Here is a 12463-nt window from a genome sequence, read left to right as displayed (position 1 = left end):
TACTGCCATAAGAGGAAGTTCCCAACATCCTGCACATCTATATGTAACCCTGCACATGGACTGGTGATCCTTTATAGGTGTAGAGAGGCATTTGGTGATGGAGAGAAGAGTTAGTGAAAAAGAGTCTGAGAGAGTTAGAGTGAGAAAGAGGGGCTGAGAGTGTGAGAGTGACAGAGAGGGTGAGAAAGTGTGTAAGTGAGTGACTTTGTGAGTGGAAGAGGGTGTGATAGGGGAAAGAAGAAAACCTTATTACTCCCCTTGAGAGATGAAGGCTGGTAGATTTGTGCCTCTGATACAGAAGGCACTTCAAATACCACCAGAGGAGGCATCCCCAAACTGTCTCCTTGAGCACCTGGCACCTCATCAGGAGCACCCTTCAGAGGTGAGTATCAGCCAGTGACCTCCACTATCTAAGCTCTAGATACAAGTAGCCTCTGTTCCTTAGGGCCTCAGGAGATGTCAAGGGACCCACATGATGTCAGCCCCCCCCCAACCCTTCCTGCAAGCAGCCTGTTGATATTTGTGTAAGGCCATGTGTGGAGCATTACACAGCATGTCACAAGTAATAATCATGTATGTGAAGCCAAGAAGACCCATCACTTGACCCCATTCTCCACCAACTTGTGTCTTGCAGACGCTTCTAAATCCACTGAGACCTGGAATCCCTCAGGTGCCGCTATAGGCAGGTGCGGCGTGAGAACCCAGCTCACATCCTATGCATGAGACAGTGCCTCAGAATTCAACATAAGTACCCCCCAAACAGTAACCCTATGACCTCCCTGGTCCCCCGTCATAACCGATATGCAATGTACCCACTATTTCTCTACACCTGCTATGCTCAGGACCTCTAACAATGAATGAAATGACATAGAAAGGGGGAAAGGCATATATGAACCATTACCAATCAGTTCTAAAATGATACATTCTCCCACACACTCGTATATTGTTCATTGCTGCAGCTGGGAAAAAAATAAACAGTCACTCCAAACACCTACAGTGGGTATCAAATCCCCAAATCTTGGCACTGCAACACCTCAGCCCAAACCACTGTGCCACACAATCAGCTGACAGAAGGGAAAGGGATGAAAGACAGTATACTGACAGTGGGTACTCACTATATCCCTGGCCCCTCAAATTGATAACCACTCACACCTCCCAAACCATGCTCATTGTATACACCAGTGTTTCTTGTCCTGGAGGATCTCCAGCCAATTGGGTTTTCAATATATCCCTAATGAATATGTATAAATATCTCAAAATACAAAAGCTAATATAACAAGCACTATATAACATTGTTTATTACTATAAATTCCAAAATTAATTTACATAACATATCATTTAACATCACATTAATTCATACATAAATCAAACAGATGGAGCCCTCCAGTTCATTCATCCCAATTAAAATGTCTCATCTTAAAGTGCATTGAAATGTTCACCCATATATCCATGAATTAGCAACAAAACAAATTTTCAATTATTGTTTCTAGTTGGAGATGTCTTCAATTACTCAATATTCCATTCCATTCCATAATATCACGAATATTTAGATGCTATGAATAATAATCATGCTCGACACGTTTCCGTGTTTCGCTTCAAAGGCGTCCTCAGGAGCTTCACTGGTTGTGGCTCCACTCCTTAAAATGTACATAAATTTATTGATTATACCCTTACAATCATTACTTAAACATATATCATACTGCATAATTACAATAAATGTTTTAAATATTTTAAATACCATTTCTTCATTATACCAACATATTTTCAGGCAGCTAAAGCGGTTGAGATCTCCAAACCAGGATCCCCGCAAGAGAACCCCAGAATAGTTCATTTCCGTTTACTTGCTTATATTTCCTGTTACCATGTTTAAGCTAAAAGCTCTTCATACCAGGTGCCATTCAATTTCCTTATTCAGGCCCTTGGGTTCTACCATTTCCCATAAGTATATTAATTTTTGTTCCTTTCTTATCAATATCTCGGATATGTTACCCCCTCTATTAAGTTGGATGGTCATCAATACTATAAAACTCAGATCTTCAATTTCATGCTTTTGTTGGCCCCAATGGGCTACTAAGGGCAAATCAGTTTTTTCTAAACGTAAATTACTCAAATGTTGAGCAATACAGTACTTAACTTTCCGTTTTGTTTGCCCTAAGTACCATTTATTGCATGGACAAACAATTCCATAGATCACCTGGCTTGTGTTGAAGTCCGTGCTATCTCTCAAATAAAACATCTTACCTAACTAAAACTAAATTAAACTAAGAACATAAGAAGTTGCCACCACTGGGTCAGACCAGAGGTCCATCGCGCCCAGCGGTCCGCTCCCGCGGCGGCCCATCAGGTCTGTGACCTGTGAAGTGGTTCCTGACCATTTCTGTAACCTACCTCTACATCTATCTGTAACCCTCAATCCCCTCATCCTTTAGGAACCTATCTAAACCTTCCTTGAAACCCTGTAGTGTGCTCTGGCCTATCACAATCTCCGGAAGCACCATGTGTCCACCACCCTCTGGGTAAAAAAGAAATTCCTCGCATTTGTTCTAAACCTGTCCCCTCTCAATTTCTCCGAGTGACCCCTGTTACTTGTGGTTCCCCACAGTCTGAAGAATCTGTCCCTGTCCACCTTCTCTATGCCCCTCAAGATTTTGAAGGTTTCTATCATGTCTCCTCTAAGTCTCCGCTTTTCCAGGGAGAACAACCCCAGCATTTTCAACCTGTCAGCGTATGAAAAGTTTTCCATACCATTTACCAGTTTAGTTGCTCTCCTCTGGACCCCCTCAAGTACTGCCATGTCCTTCTTGAGGTACCGGGACCAGTAATGGACACAGTACTCCAGATGTGGGCGCACCATTGCACGATATAGCGGCATGATGACTTCCTTCGTCCTGGTCATGATACCCTTTTTAATGATACCCAACATTCTGTTCGCTTTCTTTGAGGCTGTCGAGATGATGCGGTATACAAACCTTAAGTTTGTATACCGCATCATCTCCATAAAGATAGAGCTCGACACGGTTTACAGGTAATTCACTAAATGAGGGAAGGATATAATAAGAAATTAGAGATTAAGAAGAGGATAGCTATCTTTACATTTTAAATCGATAGCTTTACGTTTTGGAGAAAAGCCAGGTTTTCAGATACCACTAAGAAATCTGAACTTTATCTGTTTCCATTGTAAATTTGCATTAAACACATTGATTACATTTAAAATGACCTGCTACTTTCCCTCTTATTCTTCTATTATTTTCGCTAGCTAAAATTTCATGCAAATTTCGTCCATGCGTAAATGATGCCTTTATGATAACAACTGCTTTATATCGTTTTTTTAGGAAACTTCGTCTTCGAGTTTATTTTTCTGATACTGATAGACAGGATGAAACATTTGATGGTAGTCAAGTGCATCATGAAGTTACTTTTTCTGATAAATATAAAGCGAAATCCCATTGGATGCCACCAGGCAGTAATGGCCCGGTGATGGAAACATTTCAACAACTTGTTTTATAAGGGTTAGATCAGATTGAGAGTGAATCTACATTAGATTATCATAATCTATCAAAAAACAAATTAAGGCTCTCAATGAATTGAAATCCGATCAAGGGATTATAATTACAAGGGCTGACAAGTGTGGGGGGGGGGCAGTGGCTTTGATGCTATGCACCAACTTAATGATTGTGAGTACTACCAAAATTAGGTCCCAGGGATCCCACTGGTGAATATTGGTCTAAAGTTCATGAATGCTTGAATCAGGCTAAGGAAAACCAAAGTATATCATTGAAAGAATATTGTTATTTTATGACTGACTTTACTTCTAAAATCCATAAATGTTTACAGACCCCTCCGGGACGCCCGATAGTATCGAACAAGGGTTCCTTATTTCAGCCCCTTTCACAATATCTAGAATTTTATCTACAAGAGTTAGTACATAATATCCTGTCTTTTATTGAGGACTCCAGTCATTTAATTAGGGACTTGAATTTGATATCCATTAAACAAACTATCATTCTGGTTACCCTCGACGTTAATACGCTGTATACTAATATCCCCCAGCAGCAAGCGTTGGAACTATTGTATGAACTGATTGATACTCTAGATATAGGTGGGGGGCATAAACATTTTCTTAAGGAATTAAGCCAGTTAGTCCTTGGTTGCAATTATTTTAAATATAATGATGACTACTATTTGCAAACTATAGCCTGTTTGTATATGACGAGATTTGAGAATTTATTCAAGGAGGGAAACCAGTTTAGCAATGACATTGTTGCCTGGAAACATTTTATAGATGATATTTACACACGCAAAATATCTGCCTGATAAAAAAAAAAAAAAATTAAATCCCCCCCTCTCCCGACAAGTGCGCCTTCCCCCTCCCTCCCTGAACCAAAAAATAATGTGTGCCCCGCTTTTAAAATTATGGCAGGAGGGTTCCCACTCCCTCCTGCCATCTCTACTATTTTCCCCACCCTCCAAAAAAAATGTCAGGAGGGATGTCGATGCCCTCCTACTGCCCAAAGGACGCCCCCTCCCAGTTCCCGGCTGGACCCTCCCCCCTCCCTGTACCTTTAAAAAAGTTGGGAGCAGGAGGGGTGCCCAGTCCCTACTACTCCTTAGGCCTCCTGTGATCTTTGGGAGCAGGAGGAAGTGCAAAGTGCTTCTGCTGCTCTGCCGGCCGCGACGCAATAGCGGCCTTAGGTCATGCCCCGGTGCATCATGTGAAACAGGCAGCTCCTGGGCAAAACTTGCTTCTATCTCATATATGCCCTAATTCCAATTGGAGTCTGTCCAGAATCTCCTCCGCATTGGTGCTCCTTTCTCACCACTCTGATCAGTTGTCCTACAGTAAGTTTGTCTGGCTTGCAGTTCTGAGCCTAAGTCTTCCTTCCCTGCAGCGTCTCGCCTTCCATCTTGTGAGTGCTGCTCAGCCAGGATAGAGATGCTCTCTTCCTCCATGCAGGGGTGGGGTTCAAGTGTCTGGGCTCAGAATTGCCTCAAGGCCCAAGGATGATACCTAGGAAGACCCATGTTTCTGTCTTGCTTTTTGTTTCCCCATGGCAGTGCATAAATGAAAGAGAAAAAAGGAGACAAGCAGCAGTCAGGCTTTTGCCAAGACATGGAAACTATCCTAGCACCATTTCTTAGTGACATACATAGAGGCATATTTTCAAAGCACTTAAACAAGTACTATCAAAAATTCTATGAAATGTGTCAGATATTTGGTTTGGTTACTTGTCTTTTTAAATACAAGCTCTGGGTGAGTTACAATTTAGATAGAGCATATATCTAAATTGTAGCTCACCCAGAGCTTGGATTTAAAAAGACAAGTAACCAAACCAAATACAGTCATGTGAAAAAATTAGGACACCCCATAAAATATTCAGTTTTTTCTTAAGAAATGTTCCCATATCGATGTCAAATCTTTTTTTTAAATTTATCTCTGGAAAAGAAAGTGATGGAATTGCAGGTAAACAACAAAACTTTTCCTTAATTTACTCATGAAACAAAAGATATCCACAAAAATGTGTATTCTAACTGAGGAATAAATTAGGACACCCCCACATATCCTCCCACTTAAAGTGGCCCAAATCACACACAGGTGTATCACATCAGGTGCACATTATTAGAACATCATTACTCAGCATTTTGAAGGAGGTTTGCCCTACTTAAACCTCAGACATTTAGTTTCATGTGCTCATGACTGCTGCGGTGAGAGTGAACACCATGGTGAACTCAAAAGAGCTGTCTGAGGCCTTCAGAAAGAAGATTGTAGCAGCTTATAAGTCTGGTAAGGGATTTAAAAAGATCTCAAAATAATTTGACATTAGCCATTCCAAGGTCCAGAAAATAGTATACAAGCGGAGGACTTTCAAAACAACTTTCAACATGCCCAGGACTGGCTGTCCAAGCAAGTTGATCCCCAGAGCAGACCGCAAGATGCTAAAAGAAGTCTCCAAAAACCCTAAAATGTCATCACGGGACCTACAGCAGGCTCTTGCTACTGTTGATGTGAAAGTGTATGCTGCTACAATCAGAACGAGACTGCACAAATTTAACTTGCATGGGAGGTGTACAAGGAGGAAACCTTTGCTCTCTAAGAGAAACATCAAGGCAACACTGAAGTTTGCCAAAGAGAACATAGACAAACACCAGGACTTCTGGAATAGTGTTCTTTGGACAGATGAGTCTAAAATTGAATTATTTGGACACCAGAAAAGAGGACACTTTTGGCGTATATCAAATACAGCATTCCAGGAAAAAAACCTCATACCACTGTTCCATGGTTTGGAGATATTTTGCTGCAGTAGGACCTGGCCAGCTCACCATCATAGAATCTACCATGAATTCTACCGTGTATCAGAGGGTGCTTGAGGAACATGTGAGATCATCTGTAATAAAATTAAAGCTGAAGCGGAACTGGCCTCTGCAACATGACAATGACCCAAAACATACTAGTAAATCTACCAAGAATTGGCTGAAAACTAAGAAATGGAGAGTCCTGGTGTGGCCAAGTCAAAGCCCTGATCTTAGTCCCATTGAGATGCTGTGGGGTGATTTGAAACAGGCTGTACATGCAAGAAACCCCTCAAACATCTCACAGCTGAAAGAATTCTGCATTAAGGAGTGGGCCAAATGTTCCTCAGACCGATGTCAGAGACTGGTAGATGGCTACAAGAAGCATCTCACTGCAGTTATTTCAGCCATGGAGAGTAACGCTAGCTATTAGGGTGTAGGGTGTCCTAATTTATTCCTCAGAATACACATTTTTGTGGATATCTTTTGTTTCTTAAGTAAATCAAGGAAACGTTTTGTTGTTTACCTGCAATTACATCACTTTCTTTTCCAGAGATAAATTTTTTTAAAAAAATTTGATATCAATATGTGAACATTTCTTAAGAAAGAACTGAAGATTTCATGGGATATCCAAATTTTTTCACATGACTGTATTTGATTTATTTCATAGAATTTGTAATAGGCATTTAATTTTGTGTCATATTTTAAAAACTGTATTGCTTAAACTTTATATCTAAATTTTTATTTTAGAGATAGCAGAATGATGACATCTAATGCAAAGTAGCATTTGGGTCAGTATTTAAACTCCATATTTGATGCTTTGAAGTTAAACCCAATATTCAGCACCAGTCTCTTGATACTGGTACTAAATATCTGGGTATAATGGGAAGAGCTGTGATTATCTGGATAATGATGATATCCAGTACCATTACCCAGATAACTTTGTTGTCCTTATTTATCCAAATACTTGTGTTGAATATTGCTGGCCTCCAAGGAACTCCCAACTGTACCTGCCAAGTCCCCAGTGCTACGAATGTAGCATCAGGGCAGTCTACAGACATTTTCAGTGCCATTATACGGATAATGCTGCTAAAATCTGGGTATGACTGATCAGTGGCATTTATCTGGATAACAGCATCTGCAAGGAATATCTCCTCCTCTGACGAAGAGCGTAACAGAATTTATCCCAGGACAAGCAGGCAGCATATTCTCAACAGTGAGTGACATCACCGACGGAGCCCCGCATCAGACAGTCTCGAAAGCAGACTTGCTTGAAGATCTTTGTAAGAGCTTCCGAGTGCTGCACTGCGCATGCGTGAGTGTCTTCCCGCCCGAGTCTCCTGTGAGGAACCTCAGTTCAACGTTTTCCGCGGAGCCAAGAAGTCCTCTTCTTTTCAGCTCTGCAGCCTTCGTTGCCTTCTCTCACCGCAGCTTTTTATTATTTTATTATTAAGTCGCTGTACTCGCGTTTCCATTCGTTCTTTAAAAAAAACAAAAAACAAAAGTTTGTTCGTTTTTTTGTTTTTTCTTTCCGGTCAGAGGCCTTTTGGCCTAGGCCTGGCCGTTCACCTCGTCCGGTACGTCGGACTTTGTTTTTTCTATGTCCCAGCCTCTTATCGATTCAAAAAGTGTAGCCAGTGCAACAAGACCATTTCAATCACCGATCCTCATAGTCTGTGTATTGTTTGTTTGGGTCCTGAACATTGCCCCGACACTTGCTTGCGCTGTGCTACCCTTCAACCTCGGGCCTGTCGTCGATGCCGTGCCAAGTTTCTCCAACTTTTTGGCACTATGGACCAACTGCCTGAGAAGGACAGCCTCGACATCTAAGTCCTCGACCTCGACGCCAGCTTCTGCCTCGACCTCGACATCTTCGGTCTCGAAGGCCTCGCCGGCAGCTCCTCTGAAGTCGTCCTCGATGGGTAAGTCTCCTGTCTCTCCTTCAGGTACCATTCCTAAGAGGCCTCCAGAGTCTCAGGCATCCCAGGCCTTATCCACGGTCTTGCCAGCCTCTTCGAGACCTCCAGCTAAACTTGCCTCCAAGCATCGGGAATCATCCTCAAGGTCATCCTCCTTGGAGCGCACTGCTGCACCTTCGAGACCTGATCCCTTTGTCTCGGTGCCTATGTTCGAGGACATGTTAAAAGCCATTCTGACCACTCAGATTTCCTTGGTCGTGGCTCAACTCCTTCCGTCCTCGACCCTGCTTCCTTCGAGCCAGCCTGAGCAGCAGTCTGGGACTCCTGTCAAAGCACCTCGAGGCAAGCCTCGGAAGCCTCGCCGGTTCTCATCCAGTGACTCTTCACCTACTCCTCGGACACTGTCTCCTTCACCTCGACCGAAGCATCGCTCAAAGCATTCGAGGCATCTCACTTCCAAGATTCCTCAGGCGACATCTCTGCAACAGAAACCTTCGCCTTCTCTGGATACTGAGACTTCTATGCCTCGTTTATCCAAGGCTACTGAGACTTCTTCCAAATCTAAACATAAGTCTCGCAAAGCTATTACACCGGCTGCTTCTCCTTGAAGTCCATCGAGGTCGAGGACTCCTCCATCGAAATTGCCTCTGAGGGAGTCTTCTCCTCCTGCTGCAATCCACTCTGTTCCTCGAACCCCGGGAACCTCACCATCAAGGGTTTTGAAGCGCAAACATTCACTGATTCCGCCTCACGCAGGTAGTCCAGCTTCCTCAATCACTGTGCGCATGGACTCTGAACCTTTGTCTCAGTATTCCAGAGAGGCTTCTCCATCCTACTCAGTAGTTCCTCGGTCTCGCACTCCTTCTCCGGAAGGTGCCTCGACCTCGAAGTCTGCCTCTTTTGCCAGGTTCGTCTTTGACATGGGACAAGCTCTTCAACTGGATCTCCACGCTGATTCCAAATATACACCTGAATACTTGGCCGACATGGAGCTGCCTCATCCACCCAAGGAGACCTTGAGGCTTCCTATGACTCCAGCATTGAAGCAAACTTTTTTAAGGAATATGGAAACTCCTTATTCCATTACAGCCATTCCATCCAAGCTGGAATCTAGGTATCACACAGTACCTTGCAAAGGCTTCGAGAAATCTCAATTGTCTCACCAGTCTTTGGTTGTGGAATCTTCTTTAAAGAAAGCTCATCCATCTAAGCTTTACGCTGTGGTCCCTCCAGGCAGGGAGGGCCGTACCATGGACAAGTTTGGCCATAGGTTATACCAGAATTCCATAATGGCTAACAGAATTCTCAATTATAACTACATTTTCACTGCTTATTTTAACCATTTCCTCAAATTGATGCCTAAGTTCTATCCGGCTCTGGATGAACAAAGTCTTTCTGAATTTAAACAGATAATCAGAACTCTGTCTCAACTTCGAATCTAAATGCTTTTGAGCTCTCTTCTAAAGTTTTTGCCTTTGCAGTAGCCATCCTCCGTCTCGCCTGGCTCCGCATTGTTGATATGGATCCCAATCTGCAGGACCGTCTAGCGAACTTGCCTTGCCAAGGTAATGAACTATTCGATGATTCTACTGAAGCTGCTACAAAGCGCCTCTCTGAACATGAGCGCTCTTTTGCTTCCTTGATTCAGTCGAAGCCTAAAATTCCTCCTGCTTGGCCATACAAGCAACCACTGCGTCATTATCCCCAAAAAACGACACCATCTTTCTCCAGGCCTCCGCAACAACGACAGCAGAAGGCTCAGACTCCTGCTGCAACTAAACCAGCTCAGTCTTTTTGACATTCCCAGTCTGAGCATACCAACCTCCCTGCATCAAAATTCTCTTCTGCCCATAGGAGGTCGTCTTCACCGATTTTACCACCAGTGGGAGATGATCATCTCAGATCTCTGGGTTCTCACCATTCTTTGGGAGGGATACTCACTTCTCTTTCTTCAGGTGCCTCCAGATTGCCCTCCAAGAGAGTGTCCTTCCAATTCATCGCAACTTCCCCTTCTTCTTCAGGAAGCTCAGGCTCTTCTTCGCCTTTGAGCTGTCGAGGTTCCTCTAATCCAACGGGACATGGGCTTTTATTCCCGTTATTTTTTAGTCCCAAAGAAGACGGGGGATTTGCGACCTATTCTGGACCTCAAAGCCCTCAACAAATTTCTAGTCAAAGAGAAGTTTCGGATGCTGTCTTTACCAACCTTATATTCCCTGATGGATCAGGGAGATTGGCTATGTTCTCTGGATCTCAAAGAGGCTTTCACTCATATACTGATTCATCCAGCCTCTCGCAAATATCTTTGATTCCAGGTGGGGAATCTTCATCTACAATACAGAGTTCTTCCTTTGGGACTCACCTCATCCCCCAGAGTCTTCACGAAAAGTCTGGTGATGGTGGCTGCAGCCCTCCATTGCCAGGGTCTTCAAGTTTTTCCATACCTGGACAACTGGCTTATCAAGGCCCCCTCTCAACAAGGGGTTATTGCAGTGACCCAACAGACTATTATGTTCCTCCAAAGTCTGAGGTTCGAAGTCAACTTTCCCAAATCCCCATCTCAGTCTCTCCAGTTCATTGGGGCCACTCTAGACACTGTCCAGCTCAGAGCGTTTCTACCTCCACCACGTCGGGATACCCTCATTCGCCTTTGCCATCAAGTGTCTCATCTCACATCAATTTCAGCAAGACAAATGATGGTTGTGCTCAGTCACATGACTTCTACAATTCACGTGACTCCTTTTGCCAGACTTCACCTTTGCATACCTCAGTGGACCCTGGCATCTCAGTAGCAACAAGCTACTGACCCACTTTCTCAACCAATTACAGTAACTCCTTTGTTGAAGCAGTCTCTCCTCTGGTGGATGCTCTCTTCCAATCTTTCCAGAGGTTTACTGTTCCACAATCTCCCTCATCAGAAGGTTCTCACAACAGACTCGTCAACCTATGCATGGGGAGCCCATCTCGATGGACTCCGTACCCAAGGATATTGGACTCCTGCGGACTGTCTTTGTCACATCAATCTGTTGGAACTCAGAGCAATTTTCAATGCTCTCAAAGCTTTCAATACCTTCTTCACGACACCGTACTTGTCCGGATGGACAACCAAGTCGCCATGTACTATGTCAACAAACAGGGAGGAACGGGATCTCACTCCCTTTGTCAAGAAGCTCTGAAGCTATGGGATTGGGCAATCCATCAGAACATCTTTTTCAGAGCTGCTTATATTCAAGGTCAACACAACTGTCTGGCGGACAGATTGAGTCGTCTTCTGCAACCTCACGAATGGACACTCAATTCCTCGCCTCTACGTCAGGTGTTTGCTAAATGGGGAACCCCTCAGATAGACCTCTTTGCGTCTCCCCTCAACCACAAACTGCCTCAGTTCTGCTCTCGAATATATTCTCCCCAGCGTTTCGAGGCAGATGCTTTTCTTCTGGATTGGATGTGTCAGTTTCTCTATGCCTTCCCTCCATTCCCTCTGATTCTCAAGACTCTTGTCAAACTCAAGACAGAACCTTCTGTACTTCTTTGAGGGAATAAGCAGTCGGGTGGACAATGGAGAACCCATAGACATCATTTACCTCGATTTTCAAAAGGCTTTCGACAAGGTGCCACATGAAAGGCTGCTTAGGAAGCTGTGGAACCATGGGGTGGGAGGGGATGTGCACAGATGGATCAAGCACTGGTTGTCGGGTAGACTGCAGAGGGTCGGAGTGAAGGGCCAATATTCTGACTGGCGGGGAGTCACGAGCGGTGTGCCACAGGGATCGGTGCTGGGGCCATTACTCTTCAACATATTTATCAATGACCTGGAAAAGGAGGCAAAGTGCGAGGTTATAAAATTTGCAGACGATACCAAACTGTGCGGTAGAGTTAGGTCCAGGGAGGAGTGTGAGGACCTGCAAAGGGACCTGGACAAGCTGGAAGACTGGGCAAACAAATGGCAAATGCGCTTTAACGTGGAAAAATGCAAGGTCATGCATATAGGGAAAAAGAACCCGTTGTTCAACTATAAATTGGGAGGGGCATTGTTGGGAGACAGCAGACTTGAGAGAGACTTGGGTGTGCTGGTGGATGCATCACTGAAGCCATCTGCACAGTGCGCAGCAGCCTCGAAAAAAGCCAACAGGATGCTGGGCATCAAAAAGAGGGGCATAACAACCAGGACGCGGGAAGTCATCATGCCATTGTATCGAGCGATGGTGCGTCCACATCTGGAATACTGCGTTCAGTATTGGTCGCCACACCTCAAGAAG

The 12463-nt window shown here is 44.0% G+C and overlaps 1 protein-coding gene across 8 annotated transcripts in view; it reads left to right on the top strand.

Moving 5' to 3' along the window:
* The window catches only part of SEC24B (SEC24 homolog B, COPII coat complex component), a 237619-nt gene that overhangs the window by 138549 nt on the left and 86607 nt on the right, over positions 1 to 12463 (top strand). The window lies entirely within an intron of this gene.

This window comes from Geotrypetes seraphini, chromosome 1 (assembly GCF_902459505.1).
Source record: "Geotrypetes seraphini chromosome 1, aGeoSer1.1, whole genome shotgun sequence".
NCBI lineage: Eukaryota > Metazoa > Chordata > Amphibia > Gymnophiona > Dermophiidae > Geotrypetes > Geotrypetes seraphini.
Note: the sequence above shows the minus strand (reverse complement) of the source record. Positions and strands in the feature narration are given on the sequence as shown.